The sequence below is a fragment of the Sorex fumeus genome, unplaced genomic scaffold, assembly GCF_029834395.1.
Source record: "Sorex fumeus unplaced genomic scaffold, SorFum_2.1 ptg000072l, whole genome shotgun sequence".
Lineage (NCBI taxonomy): Eukaryota > Metazoa > Chordata > Mammalia > Eulipotyphla > Soricidae > Sorex > Sorex fumeus.
This window is the reverse complement of record NW_026606129.1, coordinates 59,337,496-59,363,712: the sequence shown is the minus strand read 5'-3', so window position 1 is coordinate 59,363,712 and position 26,217 is coordinate 59,337,496. Positions and strand designations below refer to the sequence as shown.

At 38.2% G+C, this 26,217-nt stretch overlaps 1 protein-coding gene and 1 pseudogene across 3 annotated transcripts in view; both read left to right on the top strand.

Moving 5' to 3' along the window:
* Positions 1–26,217, top strand: part of CFAP20DC (CFAP20 domain containing) — a 328,442-nt gene that overhangs the window by 30,709 nt on the left and 271,516 nt on the right. The gene's annotated exons all lie outside the window — the stretch shown is intronic.
* LOC130037403 (protein Mis18-beta-like) lies at positions 21,128–22,719 on the top strand (annotated as a pseudogene).

Here is a 26,217-nt window from a genome sequence, read left to right as displayed (position 1 = left end):
ACGATATATGGGATGAAAGCATGATAAAACGGTGGTGGGCGGGAGCATCACGTGCTGTTTGGAGAGATGGGAATTCTGCTTCTGTTGGTCCTAGGGAATATTATTGCTGGAAGGTTTCACGCAGTCAAATCCTTAGCTGTTTGAATACTGCTTTTGTTCGAAATCTGATGAGGCAGATTCTTAGAGATCACTAAAAAAGATGCCAAGTCTGTTGTTTTTGTTGTTTTTGGTCACATCTAGCAGTGCTTAGGACTTAGTTCTAGCTCTGTGTTTAATTCTAGCTCCAGAAACTATGTGGGATTCTAGGATAGAATGCAGGTTTGCCACATGCATGGCAAGCACCTTTCACACTGCACTTATTCTTGCCCTTAAAGATACCTAATTTTGGGGCTGGAGCAATAGCACAGCGGGTAGGGCGTTTGCCTTGCATGCAGCCAACATGACCGACACAGGTTCAATTCCCAGCACCCCATATGGTCCCCTGAGCACCGCCAGGGGCAATTCCTGAGTGCATGAGCCAGGAGTAACCCCTGAGCATCGCCGGGTGTGACCCAAAAAGCAAAAAAAAAAAAAAAAAAAAAAAGATACCTAATTTTTACAAATTTTGTTTTATCCTTTCTGATTTATTTACTGCAACGTTCTGATATTAAACTAGAATGTAATCTAAAATTTATGATGCTCGTTCTGTATTTTTTTTCCTTACTCTTTTGCTCTATCCTGTTGTGATGTACTTTTGAGGTAGATACTTAAATTATTTCTCAGGTACCTCTTAAGAAAATGATATATGACCTTTTTTAAATTGCCTGAGTAAAACTATACTGACTTAGCAAGTTTTCTTAGCAAGGCTAAGAAAGTTTAGGAAGTTTGGGGCTAGAGAGATAGTATAGTAAATAGAGTGCATACCTTTCAAGCATCCCAAGGAGCTGAGTTCAATTCCTAGCCCCCCATGGGAGCCTGCATACCCTACCAGAAGTTATGTAATGCCAGAGTGCAGAGGCAAGAGTAAACATTGAGCACCACTGGGATGTGACCCAAGATGCAAAGAAATAGACAAACAATGAATTTTTAGGAAGTTCAGGTCTATGTCAATCTCAAAGCTTTCTATTCTATTTCCAGCTAGTGGAAATGTAACTGTTGTTCAATTTAATTACAGTTGCCCTATATTATCCCTCTTTTGTATGTTATTGCTAATGAACTGAATAAAGAGGTTAGTAAATAAATTCAACAGAATTTCAGACCTTTCTATCTCTGAATCTTACTCTTACCATCTATTCTTTAGTGATATTTATTGGAGACAACAAAGACGTCTTTGAAACTATTAGTCAAACTAAATATCGCTTCACAGTCCTCTTTGTATTTTTTTTGTTTTTAAATATGCCATTGTTCTTTTTCTTTTTTTTTCTTTTTTTGTTTTTAAATATGCCATTGGTCTTTTTCTTTTTTCTTTTTTCTTCTTTTTGGGTCACACCCGGCGATGCACAGGAGTTACTCCTGGCTCTTTCACTCAGGAATTACTCCTGGCGGTTCTCGGGGGACCATATGGGATGCTGGGAATCGAACCTGGGTCTGCTGCATGCAAGGCAAACGTCCTACCCACTGTGCTATTGCTCCAGCCCCACCATTGGTCTTTTTCAACCATTCTGAAGTTATCAGAATTGGGAGAATATCTACATTTTGTGTCTGTAAGTCAAAGTGGCATTGGTGAGAGAACGTTTGAGATTCTAGCCCTTTAAACAAGCACCGGGCAGGCTACCGAATGAAACCTGCCCACACGGCAGAGTCTGGCAAACTCCCCGTGGCGTACCCAATATGCCAAATACCAGTAACAATGAAGAGTCTCATTCTCCTAACTCTGAAAGAGTCTTGAATATGGCACTTTTTAAAAAAAAATCTCGAGGCAATCGACGAATAACAGGATGGTTGTGATTGTGATTGTGAAACAAGCACCATTCTTTCTCTGGAATATTATTTTCTTATCTTTTTGGTCATTTTAATACTTTTTGTTGAAGAAAATAGTTCTTAAATTATTTTGTAAAAGTAGATAAATCTAATTGTAAATTATTATATTTAGTGAAATCTTTTATGCCATTGAGGGAATTCATTTATAAGTAAATATGTTTAGAACTGAACAGAAATGTCCAATAATAGCTCTTTTATATATTAGTATCATATACTAAAGCACTATCAATATTGCAAGTGTCATTAACATTTTGAATTAGTCTCATAACTAATTTCAACTTCTATTTTTTTCTTTTTGATATCATCAGTATTTAAATATCATTATTTTAATTATAACCAATTAAATATACTTCCATAATCAGTATATTTTGTTACATGCATTGGTAAAGAGAAATTTTAAGATGCTTTGCATACTGACTTTCATAATGTATTACATTTGCATGCCTTAAAATAGGTTTCATGTGTAAGTTTTAGATAACACATGTAGGTATATAACTCAGATGCCATATTCTTTTTTTGTAAAACATATGTCCTGTGAGAAGTCTTTTTTTTGATGCTTCTTAATTTGTTTCATTTACTGTTGTAAGTTATTTTTTCTATATTCTTTAGATAACCTAGATAGAATATTAGCAAAATAAAAATTGTGTATATTCACATTTTGAGATGTGTTCTTAGTCTGTAAAATCAGAATAAACTATTACACATTTATTAAAGTATTATACAATTAAATGATTGCTACATACATTACTGGAGCAGAAGTTAGGCTTCTAAGCTAGGTCTGAGTATAAGACTAGGAGTTACTTACTCTGCATGTCTTAGCTTAGAGACTGTGTTCAAGTTTTTCAACATTGTTGAATGTATAGCAGGTATGAGACCCTGAGTTTGAGTCTCTGGTGCTAAAAACGATATTTATACCTATTGACTTGGGCTGGAGTGATAACACAGTGGGTAGGGCATTTGTCTTGCACACAGCCAACCGGGTTCGATTCCTCTACCCCTTTCCGAGAGCCCGGCAAGCTATCGAGAGTATCCCGCCGCCCGCACGGCAAATCCTGTCAAGCCCCCTGTGATGTATTCGATATGCCAAACACAGTAACAACAAGTCTCACAATGGAGATGTTACTGGGCCCACTTGAGCAAATCGTTGAACAACGGGAGGACAGTGCAGTGCTACCTATTGATTGAGTAATATGAGGGTTAGATAGGATAATATACAATAAATATTACTTATATCTCTAAGTGCCAATCAAAGTTCCAGGATATTTAATTTTGAAACTGTTCTTCTGAAACAAGTTTGAGTAAAGTTGAACATGCCTTTTCACCCTCTAAAATTTTCATGATTCTTGTCCTGAAAAAGATAATTGGAAAAGAAGCTTTTCTTGGTCTGCATGACTGTTAGCTAATGCAATTTCTCCATTTGGAGAGAAGCAAGAAATATAAACATGTAAAAAAAAGTAAGTGACTCATTGCATATGACTACTAGTGACTTATTAAAAAGACAAATGGAGAAACTCCTTGCATGCATGTTGTGATATGAAGGATGTTACAGGTAACCAGACCTCAAGTGTAGCACCATAGAGAGGAATGAATGTTAGTTCACCTGTGAAGAAAAAGGGCCTTGGAAAATAGATAAACTAGGTTGACTTTTATTGGCTCAAGGACTTTGCTGTTTCCCACTACCTGTGTTCTTCACTAACAGGGGTGATTGAAGTAATGAAAAATCAAAGATCTTTTCAGTGGTCTCCCTTCTTTACTTTGGCAGTATTGAAATTATGTTTATTTCCTCACTACCATTGGTAATAGCTGACATTTTATTATCAGGAGAAATTTTTTTCTGGTGTGGCTCTTTTCATTTTTTTCATTCTTTTTATTTTTATTCTGACTGTTTGTTATTTAAAATATTCAAAACAAATAGCACAGCGGTAGGGCATTTGCCTTGCGCACAGCCAGCCCAGCTGAGCCGGGTTCAATTCCTCTACCCCTCTGGGAGAGCCTGGCAAGCTACCGACAGTATCCGCGCGCACAGAAAAAAAAAATATATATATATACCCATGATATATTCAATATGCCAAGTATGCCAAACACAGCAACAACAAGTCTCAAAATGGAGATGTTACTGGGCCCACTTGAGCAAATTGATGAACAACGGGAGGACAGTGCCTCAGAACAGTTCCTCAAAATAAAAATAAATTTAGACATCTATAGAGTATAATGTGCATGTTTTAGAACCCATGTCATCATAAGCATAGCTTTTATAATAATTAAGACATTTTCATTAATGGATCATTCTAGCACTATTTAGTATAAATGATGAATTTCTTCTTAGCAACTAAAATTGAAACTTTATGTAGTTTTTTAGTAATAATAGTAAAAGTGCTATAGAGATGGTACAGCAGTTAGGGCTCTTTCCTTACATGTGGCCAAACTGGCTTCTATCACTAGCATCCCATATGGTCCCTGGAGCAATAAGTTTTCTAGTAATAAGTACATGGAGAATCCGGGCGGGGGGGAGAGAAGGGGTGATATTTTTAGCATTTCTGATATTTTTTATGTTTCCCATGAACTATAGTTTTTTATTTGAGTGTAAAACTACTTAAAACTACTATAGAACCTTATTTGGATTCATAAACATGACTGCAGCAGAATAAAGTGTATACGGTAATTAAATGTATCTTGTGGGTTTTTTTATTTGTTTGTTTGCTTAGTTTTTGCTTTTTGAGACAAATCCTGCAATGTTCAGGGCTTACTCCTGGCTCTGCACTCAGGAAAATTACTCCTAGAAGTGCTCGGGGGACCATATGGGATGCCAGGGAATGAATCTGTAGGCTGAGTACAAATCAAATGCCTTCCCTGATGTGCTATTGAGCGTACATGTTTTCCTTAATTAAGCTGGGGTTGGCCATGTGGAAGGTAAATCCTTAACCTCTATACTGTCTCCAACCCCATATAATGGCATTTATGACACTTATTACTTCAAGGACTTATTATTTATATATCCATAAACAGCTTTCTATCCTAACTAGATGGAGAGAAGTCAAAACATTTGGCTATCACCAGTCATCTGTTCTTGGGCATTCAGGTTTCTTCCCGTTTCTGGCTATTGTAAAGAGTGCTGCAATGAACAAACAAGTGCAGATGTCACTTCGACTATACATTTTTGCCTCTCTGGGATATATTCCCAGGAGTGGTATTGCTGGGTCAAATGGGAGCTCAATTTCTAATTTTTTGAGAATCGTCCATACTGTTTTCCAGAAGGGCTGAACCAGTCGACATTCCCACCAACAGTGAAGGAGTGTCCCTTTCTCGCCACATCCACGCCAGCATCGGTTGCTTTTGTTCTTTTGAATGTGGGCCAGTCTCTGAGGTGTGAGATGGTATCTCATTGTGGTTTTGATCTGCATCTCCCTGATGATTAATGATGTAGAGCATTTTCTCATGTGCTTTTTTGCCATTCGGATTTCTTCTTTGAGAAAGTTTCTGTTCATTTCATTGCCCCATTTTTGGATGGGGTTGGATGTTTTCTTCTTGTGGAGTTTAACCAGTATTTTGTATATCCTGGATATCAACCCCTTGTCAGATGTGTATTCGGTGAATATCCTTTCCCATTCTGTAGACTGTCTTTGTATTTTGGTCACTGTTTCTTTGGAGGTGCAGAAGCTTCTTAGTTTAAGATAGTCCCATTTATCTATCTCTGTTTTCACTTGCTCGGCCAGTGGCGTGGCATCTTTGAAGATACCATTAGCTTCAATGTCATGGAGGGTTTTTGGTACATCTACACAATGGAGTACTATGTAGCTCTTAGAAAAGATGAAGTCATGAAATTTACATACAAGTGGTACAATATGGAAAGTATCATGCTAAGCGAAATGAGTCAGAAAGAGAGGGATAGACATAGAAAGATTGCATTCATCTGGGGGATATAAAGTAACAAAGTATGAGATTAATACCCAAGAATAGCTGAGATCAGCACCAGGAGGATTACTCCATAACTTAGAGGCCAGCCGGGTATCCTAGAGGAAAGGGCTGTTCAGATAGAGAAGGGAGCACCAAATAAAGGATGTTTGGAGGATCCTCCCAGGAGGGGAGATGCATGTAGAAAGTAGACTATGGACTGAACATGTTTGCCACTCAATGCCTCTTTTGCAGACCACAACACCCAAAAGGAGAGAGAGAACACAAGGAATTGCCCTGCCACAGAGACAGGGGGGATGGGGGGATGGGGGTGGGAGGGATATTATCCATGGTGGTGGAAAATGGGCACTGGTGGAGGGATGGGTATCTGATCATTGTATAATTGAAACCAAAGCACAAAAAATTGTAAATCTACAACTTTAAAAAAGTAAAATAAAATAAAGGGAAAAAAAAACATTTGGCTATCATTGAACCTTTCATTTCTAATCTCCTAATCATAGAAAATATTTTAATAGGCAGCAGAAGAGTTCACTGGAGTTTTAGCTTGTTTACAGAGAGATTTATAATGGTAGTTAGCACTATAAGCATTGGTAGGCCTTCATTCCTTGCTTCAGAAGTTTCTAGCTCCTTACACTACTAGACTCCTTTTAAGTCAGTTTCTATTTGTGGTTTGGTTTACTTCTTTTAGGCAAAGGAGGAAAGATACGGTGGATTAAATTTGGTAAGATTGGGATCACAAATCAATCACAAATTGGGAAGATTGGGGTATATTTAGAATTTCCATTTATAGAAATGAAGTTTTGGAGTTAGCTGGAAAGAAGATTCTAAAATTATGTAATTTGTAGGGTTTTGTACTATTCTGATATAGTTCTGTTACTTTCAACAGAATAGTGCATTCATTTTTTCACTGTTATCTCCACTGGGATGAAAATGACAATGATAAGAAATTCCCAACATTGTTGGTGTTTGTTGAATTATTAGCAGTAAGTAACAAGACTGGTTCTGCTTCATATACATAATTATTATTGTTATCTTAACATTTTTTCCTTCCCTTTGTTGTTGCTGAGGTTCTTGTTATGACATCAGAAGTTGTACTTTGCTTGTTCACATACTCGGTTATAGTTCTTGCACACTTAGTTGCAGTGTTCACACACACTTGGATATGGTATCCTGAAGTTTGTACTCTTGGTTGCAGAGACAGTTCATACCAGCAGATCTGAGAATCTTACTTAGCTGTGCAGAGCAGTGCCAGAGACTCAAACTCAGGGTCTCACACCTGCAAAGCAAGTGCTTTACCATTGTACCATTACCACAGAATCCAAGCCTACAAGATTAAGTTCCACCTATTGTAACTATCTCCTTGCATTATTTAAAATTGCATGTGATTATTGATATACCATAAACAGTAATTTGTAGTAAATGTGCAAATTCACTCTGTTTTTGGCTTGATGTTTTAGCATAAACTTTTAATACATTCTAGCAGCTCCATTCTTGATTAGAGATATGTTAGTATTATTTAACTTATTATTTCTAGAAACATACCTGAGTTCCCAAAAAAGTAATGTTGACATTCAGGATACTGAGTTTCTTAAAGCTTAAAACCCAGATGAAAAAGGGGACCTGACCCTAGCATGTTCTCCTGATATCTTGGCTGCCTTTTATTGCTTGAGTTGAAAAAAAGTATGACAATATAGTATAATTTTATAGTTATGATTTCTTATTTTACTTTTTTTAAAATCAAGTTTTTTCCTACACATACATACTCTCATTTTCAGAGAGTTAATTTTATTTAATCCATATTTTCTACTCCTTCCCGACTACCCCTGCCTTCTAAAGGCCATCAGAAACAAGTTAATTTCTTTCCAAGAGATGCAAAGTAAAACTGAACTACTACTTGTAAGAAACAGTTGTTTATTAGGAACTTAAATAAATCTGTTTAGCTTATGTCAAGTATACGGAGATACAAAGTTGCTGCACCCTACCACCATCAAAATACTCACAATATTGCACCACTATTCTGTGTCACCTCTAGGTTAGTTTTTTACCCCATCTTTTACCCCACTGCTTAATAATCAGTGTAACCCAAGGTCAAGGGTCTGACATTCTTTAATGCTCTCTGTTCCCTTGTTTTTTCTCTCTGTATTCTACAGATGAAGAAGATCATCCAATATTTGCTATTCTACTTCTTATTTATTTTGCTTAACATGATCTTCTCCAGTTCCATCTAAGTTGCAGCGAATTTTATAGTTTTCTTTTAGCTGCATAGTATCTCATTATGTATATATGCCCCATATCTTCTTGATCCATTCATTTGTTGTGAGACATTTGGTTTATTGACATATCCTGGTTTATTTTTCTGAGCACTACAATGAATATAGGTGTGTATGTATTTTTTCAATTTACTATTTATGTGTATGGGTGCCAGAAAGTGGAATTGTTAGGTCATATGGGAGTTCTATTAATCTTTTGAGATCTCTGTATAATAAAGACTGAACCAGAAAACATTTCTACCAACAGTGAATGAATGAGGATATCTTTTTTTAAATGAAGATATCTTTTTCACCACACTCCTGCCAACACTCATTACTTCCAGTCTTTTGTACATCTTTTTCTCACTAGTTGCTATTTTCTTCATTTTTTAACATTTTCCCCTTATGCCTCATAAGGTCTTATGTTTCTCTTCCTATCCTTCTTCTTCCTGATCTCATATAAAGTTAGGAGATATATGGCTTGAGTCCCATAAGATGTGTTACATGTCATTTCATACTTCTAGTTTCTATTTATAGACATCTTTAGATACTAAAGACCCCTTTAGGACTACCCTCTGTCTGAGCCTGTAAAGTAATACACCAGTTCAACAGATCCTTAGCCCTTTGCTCTCAGCTCTTAGCCCTTTCAGCCTCCCATTTCACTGTATCCTTAGCCCAGTAAATGAAGTTACAATCCACTGACAAGTGTTTAACAGTGGTTCTGAGTGAGGTAGGGCGTTGTGGACCCCTGATGTTTAGTATTTGCTCATTTCCTTGGTGGAATTATTCCCACCTTGACCACTTCTAAAGAACCATCCTGACTGAAAGAGGAACTGGAAATATGTGCTTACAGTGAGTCTTCACACACCAGTCAGATCTATTCTTGCACACACTAAAGACAATACCACACAGTATTACTACCTTCCATCATTGCAGATGGTTAAGCATTAATGAATGAATTGCTGTAATTGAGAACATCAAATGTTTATTCACATTCAAAAACATTAAATTTTAGGATAGGCATTGAAATAATTTATGACAGCACTATATAATCATTGCTGCAACACTACCTTTTAGTTTGATTAAATAAAATTCAACTGCAAATACTGTCCCCAAAACTGCATCTCTTTCAGTGATTTATAAAGTGTTTCTCTTCTTTTACTTGTGAATCTGAGCTTGGTCAAAATTTTACTTACACATTGCTGACACTTTGTATTATAGATGTAATAAAGTTTCAGTTAATATTCAGTTAAAAAGCAGATTATCCAGTCACCCTATCATTTTTATTTGCAATCTGTCGCATCTCTGGTGAATATTTTTTATTATTTTTAAGTAGCTTCACATTATGTTTTATGACACATTTCTTCTCGCAACAGTTTTGCATACTGATGGAAACATTGGGAATCTAGTTTTAGGCTGATCTTATTTTTTTACTCTGTTATGTGATTGATCTGGTCAGTGAACAAGAAATTCTTCGAGGCCATCCATCACTCTAGGCAGCAGCTGGGCTAAACCTTCTAACTCACTGCTTCCAGTCAGTCATGCAAGATTTGGGTTATAAATATTGAATGTGCAAACAACTGTTTAAATTAGCTGTCCTATCTATTTTATGCAATTTCAGTAGAAAAGCAAGCTGATATATTGTTTAGTGGCAAGAAGTAGAATACAGTGAATTCAGTATAATCCTTCCATACGTCATTGAATTCGTCCTGTTGGCAAATATTTAAAATAGATCAAATTAATTCTTATTTCCTTAAGTTAAATTAGAAGTAAGGCAACTGAGCATGTAATTTATGTAACTTTTTGGTTTTTATATTCAAACAGTAGCAAGACTGTTAGTAATTGTAAATGTAGCCATCTGTCATAAATATAGTGGCCAATTGTTAAGTACTTAGTTCTGTGAATTTTGTTACCTCTTTGCAATAACAAAAATAGCTTAATATTTGGAAAATATTTGGGCAGAAAGGAAAGTAGCAGCTGGCTTATCCTACCATTCCTGGTAAGCATCTAGAATATTGAATATGTGCAGGTGTTTGTTCTTCTGCTACTTGGACTTGTAACAAATGTGCATATTTTCACGGGTGTTGATATATGTAACAGATAAAATGCCAACCATTTGTAGTCATTCCTAAGAGCCTTTTTGTGTGTAATGAATTTAGGTAAACTTCCAACATTGCTATCTGTGCCTAAAGTTTATTTTTCAAGTATATTATGCCGAGAACATCTTTTCAAGTAGGAGACATGTATCTAAGCCTACATTAGTATCACACATGAACTGCTTAGCAAAAAGAAAATTTTTTGTCTTCCATTATAGGCATGCAGGGTGTTCAGCAGCATGTGTTTCTTAGTAGTTGGACTAAAAACTAACAGAAAAAGCTGGGCAAGATTTTATGTTACTCTCTATGCCAAACATGGCTAATTGCTTTTCCATATCCATTTTTCTTTGCTTCTTTAGCAGAATTTTGGCCATGATAGCAACAAACCCATCTAAAGGATCCACTTTCCTAGAATTCCTTCGAGCTAGATTATTATCATGTGACCTTCCTATTTATGTCCAATGAAGTACAAGTGGGATTGTCTTAGTTGTACCCTTAAAAAAATTTTTTAAAGGAACAGGCTCAGCTAACTTGTTCTATTAGCTTGTGTCTTTGGAACTTTGCCCTTTACTTTTTTTTGGTTAAAATATTAATGCTCTAGATCAAAACAACAATGAGGTATCATTTCACACCACAGAGACTGGCCCACATCCAAAAGAACAAAAGCAACTAGTGTTGGCGTGGATGTGGCGAGAAAGGGACCCTCCTTCACTGCTGGTGGGAATGCCGACTGGTTCAGCCCTTTTGGAAAACAGTATGGTCGATTCTCAAAAAACTAGAAATTGAGCTCCCATTTGACTGATCCAGCAATACCACTCCTGGGAATATACCCGGAGAGGCAAAAAAGCATAGTCGAAGCAACATCTGCACTTGTTTGTTCATTGCAGCACTGTTTACAATAGCTAGAATATGGAAAAAACCTGAGTGGCCGAGAACAGATGACTGGTTAAAGAAACTTTGGTACATCTACACCATGGAGTACTATGCAGCTGTTAGAAAGGATGAAGTCATGAAATTTACGTACAAGTGGTACTACATGGAAAGTATCATGCTAAGCAAAATGAGTCAGATAGAGAGGGACAGACATAGAAAGATTGCATTCATCTGGGGAACATAAAGTAACTAAATAGGAGACTAATACTCTAGAATAGCCGAGATAAATACTAGGAGGTTAACTCCATGGCTTGGAGGCCAGCCGCACACTCTAGGAGTAAAGGCAGCTCAGATAGAGAAGGGAGCACCAAATAAAGTGTGTCGGGAAGATCCGCCCAGGATGGGCGATGTATGCTGAAAGTAGACTATACACCAAACATGATTGCCACTCAGTGCCTCTTTTGCAAACCACAGCACCCCAGAAAAGAGAGAGAACAAAAAGGAGTGCCCTGCCACAAAGGTAGGGTAACATGGTGAGGGGGAGTGGGAGGAATACTGGGATTAGTGATGGTGGTGAATGGGCACTGGTGGAGGGATAGGTACTCAATCATTGTATAACTGAAACCCAAGCAGAAAAATTTCTAAGTCTACAACTGTACCTCATGGTGTTTCACTAATAAAAATAATATATATATATATATTAAATGTTCTATGTGCAAGTGCAAAAATCTGTATTGTAGATTTCACATAGTAGAAAAATGAAAAACCTGGGTCCTTGTTGACATTATTGAATCACTATCCTGTCCTACAACGTTTATCTTTAAACTGGAGTAAGTAAACCTCATTATTGGCTAAGCCACTATTTTTCATATTTTAGAAATGTGTTGTGGACTAACCCATTTTTGATACACTTCTCTTCTGAAATTCTTGTTTTAATTAAAATTTTTGTTGTATTTTTTGAAAACATACTCCACATTTGAATTACAAAATAAATATTGACTTATGTTCTTATGTGGAAGTAAATTGAACCAGCCTTGTCATATTAATCTACTTCAACATCAATAATTATAAGAAACATATCAGATAATAATTTAATTTATAAACATTACAGCAACAATAAAAAGGGGAATCTTATCCCCCTCACACTTTTAAAATATAAAGTCCAATCTTTTCTTACCCTTTGGTGTCCCCTTTCCCCTTCATTTCTGCTAGCTTATTCTTTTAATCTCTTACTATCCAAAAGTACTAGGACTATTGGTTGAATTCTAAAGCCATCATTTACTCTTAAAGCCTTCCTGCTTTGTTATTTCTGAATGCCCCCCTTTTTACACATCTCCAGCAACAAATTGCTCTTACTCTAAAAACCTGATTTCAGTGTCTTTCACTTCCCTCGGTCTTTAGTTTCATTTTCTGTGCTTTCTAGAACATTCAACATGTGCTAGGTTGGCTTATAGTTATTTACAGGTCTGTCTTTCCAAAGAGACTGAGTTCTTTGAAGAGTTGAGTGATACTTTATTTTTCAGCTCTGGTATCTAAATCAGTATGTGCAATCAAGTACATACTCAGAATTTTTGATATATTTAAAGGCATTTAAATACTCTATGTCTAACTGAGTACTGGGATTATTTACCTACTTATAAAATATAAAAAAGCTACCTGTGATTAAAGAATATCAATCACATATACATAACTATTAATATATTTGTATGTATCTGGATCTTTTCTGTCTGTCATTTTATTGACTCATCACTGAATTTTTTCCTTTGGATGTCTTTTACTTGGACTTCAATATCACACATTATATAAAAAGAATGGGCTGGAGCGATAGCACAGCGGGTAGGGCGTTCGCCTTACACGCGGCCAACATGGCCAACCCGAGTTCGATTCCTCCGCCCCTCTCGGAGAGCCCGGCAAGCTACCGAGAGTATTCGATATGCCAGACACAGTAACAACAAAGTCTCCAATGGAGACGTTACTGGGCCCGCTCGAGCAAATCGACGATCAACGGGAGGGCCTTTACTTTATATAAAAAGAACAGTGAGTCCTGAAGGAAACAGTTACCTCTTGAAAAGAGCATATACTTTTTATGCAGTGGAAGTGGCTGAGTTAATCTGTGGTTGAACTGGAATTCAGATTTGTTGTAGCTTCAGTGTGATTCTGTTTTTTTTAACCAGTCTTTTGTGGTCAAAGTCAGATCTTTACCATATGCAAGATTTGAACTCTTAACTACCAGCAGATTTGGCAGATATATAGATGCTAGCTTTCCAAACTGTGAAAGCACTCTCTGCTTCATATCCTAATGGTTGTTCCACTAGGGAGTTCTCCTTAATGTTAGTCTTACCCCTGATTTTCTGTTCCATGGGAGAGTTTTATATTCCCTACTGTATCATCCAAACTCCCCAAATATCCTGCCTCTATGAAGCTTAAATTCCCTGGAAAGATCTCTTTTGTGCCTCTAGACCACCCTAGTCTCTCCTTAGCTGAAATTGCAGAAGGGCCTTAGATAATTTTCTCTCTACTTTCTTATTTAATTTTCTACTTGAAGCACAATAGCACAATACTTCTAACACTTAAAAACTCATGGGAGGTAGGGAGAAATTTGATTTGTATAAGTAGTACTTCTTAGAATCGAGCTCCATCATTGCAGCCTACATGTTGAAAGTTATGCTGGTATCTTCTTACTCCCATTCATGGATGATTCGTCTTCCTCTTGCCCTTCTACAAGTAAAAGAATGGGTCTTCCTTTCCTAGAACAATTTATTCATTCATTTCTGGGAATTTAGTTCATTTAGATCTTTTTCAACCTCACTGAAAATTTTCTTAAGGGGAAGGTGCACAAAGTGGTGTCCAGGAGGTCCAGAACCCCTCTAGCAATACTCAGTCAGCTGAGGTAGTGGTTCACAGTGAGTCCTAAAGACAGGGATTGCCACGGATTATCCAGATTACCTAGGCTGTACTCAGGGACATCACTAGACGATAAGTAGAGAACCATATGGTGTTAGATTCAAAATGGGGTCAGCTGCAAGCAAGAAATGCACCTGAATCCCTGCACAATCTCTCTGGCCCTCTATTGTTTTTATTTTTATTTTCAAATTATGAGTTCTTATTTCATCATGCTTTATTTTGTTGTTGGGTGGCTATAGCAGTCTTTAATCTTTTTCTACATCTTATGTGTATATGTGATAAAAGATATTTATGCATTTGATATAGTAATATTTTAAATAAATTTTCACTGGTTCCCGGCCAAGCCATGCTTGGGGCAGCCCAGGTGGCATATGAGCTCTGACACCAGGAGAGGCTCACCCACACCACACCCCCAAAAAGTTTTGCCTCTATCCCTTTTTTAAAAAAATTTGTTTCTGGATCACCCCCGGCAGTGCTCAGGGATAACCCTGGCAGCCTCGGCGGGCCCTGTGAGGTGCTGGGATTAAGTCTGGGTGAGCTGTGTGCCAGGCTGGTGCCCTCCGTGCTGCATTCTCCACCTGTGAGGCAGACTAAAACATAGATTTGGCCTTTGGGTCAGTGCTCTGGGCCTCTGTGTGAGCCCTGCTCACTGTGTGTCCGGCTTGGTCTGGCTGTCCCAGGTATCCAGACGGTCACTCCAGCCCTGGTGATGGTTCTTGCTGTTGATGTATCTGCTCCCATTAAGTCATCCTGACACCCACACACACACACATTTTACTGAACCCCCTACCACCGCGACCCGAAGACAGGTGGGTCAGCTTTAAACCCGGCTCCTGATTTCTTTTTAAAAATTTATTCATTCTTTGTTTTGTTTCTGGGTCACACCTGGCGATGCACAGGGATTACTCCTGCTCATACATTCAGGACTCACTCCTGGTGGTGCTCTGGGGACCATAAGGGATGCCGGGAATCAAACCCGGGTCGGCTGCATGCAAGGCAAATGCCCTCCCCGCTGTGCTATCACTCCAGCTCCTCTTTATTCATTATTTTTATGGAGACATTGTGATTTACCAAGTTGTTTGTAACAGAGCTGTTTCAGGCACCCGCTGCTCCCGTACCAATCCCCCCCACCCCGGATCCCTCCCCGCCACCAGCCTGCCCCTTAGGAGGCAGATCAAAAATTTATTACACAGCTATAGCAGGGGTTTGATTCCTCCACCCCTCTCGGAGAGCCTGGCAAGCTACCGGAGAGTATCTCGCCCTCACGGCAAAGCCTGGCAAGCTACCCATGAGGTATTTGATATGCCAAAAACAGTAACAACAAGTCTCACAATGGAGACCTTACTGAGTCCGCTGGAGCAAATTAAGGAACAAATGGGAGGACAGTGCTACAATGTTTTCACTGGTGAATGACATTCCATTATGTGTCAGTTCTCTTCATATATATCCCCAAATTCCCAGATATTTACTTGCTGTTGTTTTTGGCATATATTGAAGAAAATAATTTTAACTTTTTTAAAGGAAGTAAGATTTTTTTAATGAAACTACATTTGCTCTTATTTATCTCTATGTGAAGTAAGTTCTTATTTTGTGTGTGAGATTTTTCTAGTTTAGATTGTCATAAGGACTTAATGAAATTTAGAGTAAGAATAAAATACTTAAATTTGAGTGCTCTACAGTGATATAATCTTTATTGACCAAAAACAGGAATTAAGAGTCACATGATGCCGGGTTCGATTCCACCCCTCTAGAAGAGCCCGGCAAGCTACCGAGAGTATCTCGCTCACACGGCAAAGCCTGGCAAGCTACCCATGACATATTCAGTATGCCAAACACAGTAACAACAAGTCTCACGATGGAGATGTTACTGAGCCCGCTCAAGCAAATCGATGAAAAAATGGGAAGACCGTGACCGTAATTGTGGTCAGTGCCTCTGACTTCTAAATGATTGGTTCCAGTATTAATACATTTATATCTAAAAAATGACGAAAACATTAAATTGCATAAATATGTTTAAGCTTCTTATGAAAATAAGAGTGAATAATAGTTCAGTGATAATTGTCTGCCTAAAAATAGAAGAATAGACATAGAAAGATTTCATTCATCTGGGGAACATAAAGTAACAAAATAGGAGACTAACACCCAAGAATGGCCAAGATTAGTACCAGGAATTTTGTTCCATGGCTTGGAAATCAGCCACACATGCTAGGGGAAAAGGCAGCTCAGATAGAGAAAGGAGCACCAAATAAGGGGTGTTGGGAGGATCCTCCCAGGATGGGAGAAGAATGCTGAAAGTAGACTATAGACCAAACATGATTGCCACTCAATGCCTCTTTTGCAATCCACAAACCCAAAAGGAGAGAGAGAACAGAGGGGAATGCCCTGCAACAGAGGCAGGGTGTGATGGGGGGATGTGGAGGTGGGAGAGATACTGGGATCCGTGGTGGTGGGAAATGGGCACTGGTGGAGGGATGGGTATTTGATCATTGTATAATTGAAACCCAAGCACAAAATTTGTAAGTCTACAACTGTACCTCATGGTGTCTCACTAATAAAAATTTAAAAAAATAAAGATTCAAACACAGGTAAAAAAAAAAGAACGGTGGGATGAAAATATGAAAATCCGTATTATTGTTTATTAGTTGAGTAGAATGACTAAAGTGATATTAAATGACTGGCTATAGACATAAAGTTAAATTCATAGAAAAACCATATGAACCAAATTCATACATGTAGTATAGTCCAGTCATAGTATTATGCTAGATCATTTTGTATAAGCTAACATTTTTATATAACAACTGATTTCCAGATTATTATACTTAGCCACACTGTGTATTATTTCTCTTCTTTCTGTGAATTTGGTTGAAGTTGGCTGATCTTAGTTGGTCTTGACCGAGTAGCTATGTTTGAAACCTTACGGAGTAGTTAGCCTACATGTGTACCCCTCTTGTCTGATGGCACAAGAACCCTCCTTGAAGAGAACTTATATAGTACTTGGTTTGACTAGGTAGCATGTAGCACATACACACATAGGCAGAACGGAGGAGTGCATAGTGATTCTGAACAATGAAAGTTATTCTTATATATAAATACAAGTCCAGCACAGGCTGCTAGGATTCCTCTTTCAGGCCCATGGTTATGTAGCTTAGAGAGAATCAAAATATTGCACGATTCTTCCTTTATCAAAAGTTATGACTTATGGAGACAGGAATATCAATAAATTCGGTGGGTGTGTGAAGAAAGCTTCTTCACAGCTGAGGACTGAGGGAAAGGAAGAGGTAAACAAAAAGTGACATATAGACAGTGTGGGAGGATCTTAGTCATTTGATGTTGGTGAGATGCAGTATCTTTGTTCATTAACCCATAAAATTTAATTCCATTATAAGCATTTACCTAAAAAATCCATTAATTTTAAAAAGAGAGCTACTTTTGTCTTTAAGCAGTTTTTGAAAGAGCTATTAGTAATTGGGGGCAATAAAAATTAAATTAAAAAACCTTCATTCTGTTTTATGCAGTATGTTATGTTTAATTATAGTCTTCTCTGCTCTTTTACAAGTTATGTTTCATATCTTTACTAGAATACTGTACAGTGGTGAAATTAGGATTGAACAATTTTTCCTGTCATTAGGCATTGATTTTTTAACTTTCATATCATGTCTGGAAAAGAGATAACCAATATGTTTGAACTTTTGCTACAGTAAATCGAGATTTCATTTGTCTATATCCAGTCTTTCTGCCATTAATAATACTGTGTACTTCTCATATTCATTTAGTTCTTATATAGGAAAACCAGTGTATTGCTTTGGTATATATCTGACTTGGTTTTGGAAGGTAAAGAATAGTGCTATAAATGTAATTCAGATATAAACGCAGTCTCTAATGAAACACATATTCTAAAACATATCCAACTTTCTAATTATTAACTTTATGCTGACTCTATTAAATACGTATACCTACAGATATTAATAAGTTTCTGATAATAGCAAATATTTATTTTCTTTTGTTCAGAACATCTTTTGAACTGTTATACCTGCTTGCTTTATACCCACCCTTCTTCCTATTAAAAGGAGGGTATATGAGAGAAGGAGATGGGCAGAGTGAGAGAGAGAGGAGAGAATGCATAAAGTTATTTACCTTCAGGTGACTAGGAATTGTTTCTGTAGTGTTTCATGATTCTTAAAACTTTCAGAATTTTTCCTTTCTTTCTGTTATGCAATTTTAGTTTGATCAATCCATATATTACTTCTTATTTGCCCTTCTAAACCTTTGGTAACATGGAAAATACTTACAAATGAGTCCTTTGATTAATCATATAACCACAGCAATAAACAGAGGATTTTAACTCAGAAATCCTAGATGTCTTGCTACTTTATCATTAACTAAAACCTTGAGCAAACAATTTAATCTTCTGGCAATTCTAGTTTTCCTTATGTAAAAGGATAAAATGACTCTTTAATGTGAGGTTTGCTTGATTATTTTAAATGTTACATTTTTTAAAAGTTTCACAATGATATCCTTTTTGGATAAATTTTCCCCTTGGGTAAATAAAATAAGGCCCTAATAAATAAAGGCCCTCCCGTTGATCATCGATTTGCTCGAGCGGGCCCAGTAACGTCTCCATTGGAGACTTGTTACTGTGTTTGGCATATCGAATACGTCACAGGTAGCTTGCCAGGCTCTGCCATGCGGGCAAGATACTCTCGGTAGCTTGCCGGGCTCTCCGAGAGGGGCGGAGGAATCGAACTCGGGTCAGCCATGTTGGCTGCGTGCAAGGCAAATGCCCTACCGCTGTGGGTAAAATAGAAATGAAAATAAAAGTGGAACCAGTCTCAATTGGTAAATCAGGAACATTTGACACCCGTCACAACACCTGTAGGTTACAATGATCATTTCATATTGTAGTTGAGAGTAGTAATAATAGAATGTAAAATTTAATAGTTTTATTGTAATTTTTATTTTTTTGAGAGGGGCGCAAGCCCCGTGGCACTCAGGGATTACTCCTGGCTCTACACTCAGAGATCACTCCTGATTGGGCTCAGGGAACCAAATGAGAATCCAGGGATTGGTCATGTAAAAGGCAAGTACCCTGCTTGCTGTACTGTTGTTCCAGCCCCAAATCAGAATTGTCAGATCAATGAAAATTCTCAATATGTATATATCCAAATAGATATTTTTAGAATTTATATGTGAATGCACTAAAGAGTATAGTAACTGAACTTAAAAACAAAGAAATACAGTAGCAGGAATCAGGAGCAGAAAAAAGTTGAAAATTGAATAAGCAACCTCAAGGATAAGGAAGTTGAAATGAGAGGGGGAGAGAGAGAGAAAGATACACACACATACACATACACACACAAAGACAGCCTCATTATAAAAATGCTTCAGAAAAAAACAATAAGATGAGATAAATGGAAAGTGGTATACACAAAAGTCTGATATCAAACTGCAAGAGAAGTAAAAGAAACAAAGTCTGAGAAATAAAAAGAAAGACAAACTGCAAAAGCACCAAAATTCTTTATGTCATAGAAAATTGGTAATAAGTTCTTTTATGTCAGTAATTTCTCCAAGTGTTAATGGATTGAACTCCTGAGTCATTCTTATTTTTTTATTGGTGGTGCATGAAACTGAATTTGGACTTTATAATAATTAATTATGAAAATTACGAAATTCAGTGAAAAGACCATAGAATGATTGCATTAGGAAACAAAACTCACATTCTACTATAACACATTTGAGTTTTATTTTTTTTTAATTTTTTAAATTTTTTTGCTTTTGGGGTCACACAAGGGTTTCTCCTGGCTGATGCACTCAGAAATTACCCCTGGTGGTGCTCTGGGGACCATATGGGATGCTGGTAATTGAACCCGGGTCAGCCGCAAGCGAGGCAAATGCCCTACCCACTGTACTATTGCTTCAGCCCCCACGTTTGAGTTTTATAATAAATCCAAACCCTTAGTAAAACAGATATAAAGATAGAAAAGCTCAAAAGAGATTACTCTGATATGATATGATTATTATGAACAAATATTTAGAGTCATGCAGTCTCCCAAGACTCAATCAGGAAGAAATATAAAGCTTATTTGTAAGAAAATAAAAAGTTACTTTTAATTAATAAAAAATCTTTTCAAAAACCCAGCTCCAGATGAGTTTATTAGTGAACTCATATTATTAGTGAATAATAAACAAACCTTCAGAGAGGAACTATTGCCTTTCCTCTCAAGCTCTTCATGAAAGTGTAAGAAACAGAAGTTCTTCCTAACTGTTTTCTTGAGAACAGATTACAATAGTACCATAATACTAAAGAAGGCTGAGATAGTCTTTGAAAAAAAATATAGATCATTTTCCACAAGTAAGTTAAATGGAAAGATCATCAGCAAATCTTAGTGGTTCAAATTCACCAATACATCAAAAGGATCATACACCATGATCAAAAGGATCATACACCATGATCAAGTGGATTCATTCCGGACTATAGCATGGTTCAGTGTACCCATATCAGTTAATGTATGGGTACATACACCACACCAACAAAAGGAAATATCAAATCAAATACATTTCAACAGATACATAAAAGATTTTTGACAAGATTTAACGTCTCCTTACAGTAAAACCCTCCATACAATGGGAATAGAAGGAATCTATTTCAATAGAGTAAGGGCCATTTTTAACAGTCCACAAATAATACCGTACATTAATACTCCAAAACTGATCTATCTAAGGTCAAGCACAATGCAAGGATATCACTTTTACTACTTTTGTTCAACATAGTGTTGGAAGTCTTAGCAACAACAGTTAAGTGAGAACACGAAGAAAGGGATTCAAATAATGAAAGATGTTAAAATACCACTATTTGCATATCATGTTAATATACATAGAAAACCTGAAAAACACCACAAGAAAACACAGAAACAGTAAAACATTGTACTACAAAAATCACAAAAATTGGTTGTCTTTCTATATGCAAGCAATAGAAGAGAAAGAAAAGATTTCATTTATAATGGTGTACAAAACTATGAAATGTCAAAGAATCAGCTTAACAAAAAAGGTTATTTATGTTGAAAATGTCGCTATGAGAAGATATAGATGAAGACAAACAAAAATGGGAAAATATTTTGCGTTCATTAACAAGCGGTAATGGAAAAGCTAGTAAGCCATATACATGTAGCACTGTCCTCCCGTTGTTCATCGATTTGCTCAAGCGGGCCCAGTAACGTCTCCATCATGAGACTTGTTGTTACTGTGTTTGGCATATTAAATACGTCACAGGTAGCTTGCCAGGCTTTGCCGTGCAGGCGAGATACTCTTGGTAGCTTGCTGGGCTTTCCAAGAGGGGTGGAGAAATCAAACCCGGCTTGGCCAGGCCGCCTGCACACAAGGCAGACATCCTACCACTGTGCTATCGCTCCAGCCCATACGAAGAAAGAGAAATGAGATAAAATTGAATTTCCCATCTTACACCACACACAAGTCCAAAATGAATTAAAGATCATAATTTTAGTCCTGAATCCATAAAACACATCATAAAAAAACATGGGCAGAACTTACCATGATATTTTTTGTGGCAATGATAAGACATTGCTGTCAATTAAAAAAAAGCAAAAATAAACAAATGGAACAGCATTAAAGGAAAAAGTTTCTGCGTTGCAAAATGTATTGTATGGGAGTGGAGAAATAGTAGAGAAAATAAGGTGCTGGTGTCACATGGTGGGACTATTGACCGAGTCAACCTCTAGAAAAACAGTATGGAAATTTCTCAGAAGATTAAGGCTAAAACTAATATATGATTCAGCAGTTTTACTCTATGGCATCAAACCCAAAATCACTAATCGCTGATTCAAAAAGTTGTATGCACACCTAAATCCACTGAAGCACTGTTTACAATAGCCAAGATGTGGAAATAATCCCAACAGTGGATGAATATATAAACTGTGGTATATGTTCACAATGGGTTACTACTCAACTATGAGAGTAGTATTGCAGTTTGCTACAACTTGGATGGAACTAGAGAGCATCATGTTAAATAAAATGAGTCAGATTAAAAGGAAAAATCCCACTTATGTGTGACATATAAATAAAGTGCACTTTTGCCAGACCCGTCTGCCACTGCAGTGTAGCTTTGTTAGTGGCACTGTAAAGGCAGTCGATCAACCCCCTTTCACGACTTCCATGGAATGGGACACCCAGGTGGCTAAAGGGTCGTCACTCCTCGGCCCACAGGGCTGACGCTCAAGGGGCCTGCTACTGACATAGTGGCTGCAGCCCGAGAAGTGCACTGTGTTCTGTGAGTGGGGCCAGGAGGTGCTCACCAACTCGGTGCACCTCCCCTGGAACCTGACTCCCACCCTGTGGGCTGTGATCTTCTCCAGAGTCACAAACAATGTGGTTTGGGAATTGTCTTTTTTAGTGGGCATTGATGTCTTGCTCAAAGGCAGCACTTTTATTCTGTTGTTCCTCTGGTGTTACCATTGGTTTTCATCTATATTCAACCCATGGTGCCCTGGCTACCTTAAGAGGCCAACTTCTGCCTTTCCAGTGACAAAATGGCATGCTATCTCTTGCCAACAAATGCCATAGTGCCTGCATCTAAGATGGAGATTCACAACATCCCTCTTGAAGAGAAGGTGTTGGTGCTGAAAGGGAAGATAATGTTAACACATGACCACTTAAACTCACTGATAAAGATTCTGAAGGACTTGACTCCTGCTAATTCCAAGAGAGAATACTGACCCAGGACCAAGACCCTGAGTATGAGAGTCAGAACATTGCTGTCTGCCGTTTCATCCAGAAACACCATCTTCTAGTAAATTGCAAGAGTGACCAACACAAGGAAAAGAAGAAGGGACACTGGCTATATGTTCTATAGACCTTCTAGAAAGCACAGAGTTGTTCCTTTGGCCACATGCATGCGGACCTACAAGGAAGGTGGTATCATAGACATCAAGAGAATGGGCACTGTCCAGAAAAGAGTGCCCCACAAATGTTAACATGACAAAACAATGTTAGCCAGCATGCCATTGGCATTGTCTTAACAAACAAGGACAGGATTTTTGCCAAGACAATTAATGTCTGTATTGAGCATATTAAGTGCTCTAATAGTAGAGACAGCCTTCTGAAGTGGGTGAAGGAAAATAGAAAAAGAAGGCAGCCAGTGTCTCTGGACCCTGGGCCAGACTGTTTCATTTGGGGCGCCCCAGACGGGGATGGGTTAGGGCCTTCCCCACCCCAAGGGATCCAGCCCTAGCAGCCAAAAACCTCCAGAACCCAACCGCCGCCATGCTCAAGGCCGCTCCCCACACACTCAAGCCAAGACTCACACATGAGAGAAGTCTGACAAAACCCAGATAATGTGGAACTTTGTGACCTCGGACTCTAGGTTCAGTGGAACCAGGAGCAGAGATCCTCTGCCCGTTTCCCTCTGTCTCCAGCAACCCAGGGGTCATGCGCATAAGCTACCTCCTGCCAGCGCCAGATAATCTCATCATTGGACACCATCCAGATTACACGGCTTTTTCTTCTGGAAGAGAGCTACATGACGCCCACCATAGCGATGCCCCCGGACCCCGCTCCAGGTTGTTCCACTCGGGGCACCCCAGAGGAGTGTGGGTGAGAGCCCCAAGTGACCCAACCCTGGCAGCCGAAAACCTCCAGAATCCAAACGCCATCCTGCTTAAGGCTGCTCCCCACATGCTAAGGCCTAGCCTCATGCAGGCTCTCTACCCATTCTCTAAGGGTATACCACACCACATTTGGTGGGGTTCAAATAGTAGGCAACCAAATCATAGAAGGAAATATATATGTATTTATTGTGTATGTATGTGTGTGTATTCCTATATACATATTTTCAGATAGATAATACGAAAGCTCGATCATCCATATCCACATGTGACCAAGCTCATTGAGGTTTCTTGGGAGTTCAAGATGCTGCTCTGTCTAATGTTCATCAGTTTAAAGAAGGCCTTTGATTCTGTTGAGATTGAAGTGGTCATCGAAGTCCTAGCCAAACAGGGTGTTCAAACTCAATACATCAGGATCTTCCATGAGCTGTATTATGATTCACTACCAGGATCTCACCATTCTACAAGGAAGTGATCATCCATTTCAAGAGAGGGGTTTGGCAGGGTGATACTATTTCACTGAAACTCTTCAGTGCCACCCTCGAGAACGTCATGCGACGACTGGAATGGGAGTGAAGATACATGGTCGGCAACTACATCACCTCCACTTTGCTGATTACATCGTTCTAATAACACCAAACATTAGCCAAGCGGCACAAATGCTGGCCTGCTTCGACCGTGAGTGTCATAAGATTGGAGAGCAGCTGAATCTCATGAAGACAACATTTATGAGAAACGGACTAATTCCTGATGTTCCATTTGCTTTCAATGGAACAAACATCTCTGAATGAAGGAGTTATGTGTACCTAGGTCGAGAACTCAACATGATGAATGACCTGGCATCTGAGCTGTGCAGGAGGAAGAAAGTGGCATGGAACACCTTCAAGAGCATCAAAGAAGTTGTTAAGAGGATGAAGAACCTCCGGCTCTGGGCACATCTTTTTGACTCCACCATTCTTACTGCACTAACATATGCCTCAGAGACCTGGGCCCCACGAAAACAGCATGAGAACGCTATTTGGGTCTCCCAAAGAGAAATCGAAAGATCTATGCTTGGGATAGCACATTTCACTCAAGTGAGAGAAGGAATCCAGAGTTCCGACCTCCATCAACAATCAAGAATCTGTGATGCTATCTCATTTGCCTAGGCGTCAAAAATAGATGTGCTGGACACATAATGCTATTTAGAGATGACCACTGAACTAGAGCTCTTACTGATTGGATTCCGTGGAATGTCAAAAGAATGCCTGGCCGCCGTCTATGAGATGGTCAGACTTTGTCAAAACCCTGAACGAACAGTTTGAGGCTCTTTTTGTTCCTGGAGCGAGCAGATGCCATTTGGCTACACTAGCATGGGACAGGGACTAATAGAGATGTTACTGGCGCCTGCTTGAGCAAATTGATGAGCAACAGGATGACAAGTGACAAGTGATACAAGTAATATATGAAAACTCACATCATTCAACCTTTAACAACAGGTTAGTGATATCCGAAAGAATATCTTAATGGCCCCTGACAAATAGAACAATCTTCACACTGTTTCCTCTATGGATACTTTTTTGTAGCATTTTCGGCGGTTTTTCATAACAGACAACACAAGATATATTGTTTCAGTTGTGCTTTGGGACAGGGCTTGGGGCTTGGGATGAAAACATCCCAAGTATGGTGATGGGAAGGTGTAATGGTGATGGGATTGGTGTTTGAATATTAAATGTAATCAAATATTGTGAACTACCTTATAAAATTGAAAAAAAGAAGCGAAAGAAAAGAAAAAGAGAAAGGGACTTGGGCTCAATTGAAACTGGAGACTGCTCCACTCAGAGAAGCACATTTTGTAAGAACCAGTGGAAAGGAGACTGTGCTGCTGGAGCCCATTCCCTATGAATTTATGGCATGAGGGGTGTTTGTTTAAAAATAAGAAGACTCCTGCACTATTTTTTAAAAAGGGGGGCAACATTGCTCTTAGTGACCAATACTGCTGGATAGTTCGAGGATCCCCTTCAAAATAGTTAGGAAATGTGGCCTATTATATTTTTTCTAACTTTTTGTTAGTTTCATCATACTAATTTCTGAAAATACAAGTGGACAGGAATGAATATGAAGACACTTTGATACATATACACAATAAAATACTACTTACTTTTTAAAAAAGAAGAAATGCTATGTGCTGCTATGTGGATGAATATGGAGCATATCATACTGAGATTAGTCACGAGAGAGACAGAATGATCTCTCTCATTGTTGGGATTTAAGAAACATTGTAGGGACATAACATGCCCAAAGGCAATAGAAACCAAGAACTAATCTTTAGCAGGAAGCTTACTACAGGGAGGGGAGACTTAAAATAGGGGAGGGTATGAGGGAGACACTGGGAAAATGGTGGAGAGAAGTAGAAAACGCTGGAGGTGGCGCTGGAATGTGTTATGCATGAAGCCTTATCATTGACAGTATTGTAAACCATGATGCCTGAAAGAAAATTTTAAAAAGTCAAAAAAAGTCAAGCATATAATAATTCTTCAGCAAATTTGTTGAATGAGTGTATGATTTTACATTTGAAAATGCCTTTCTTACTGAAAGCTATTTAAATTATGCTAGCTGTGAGGTACATTA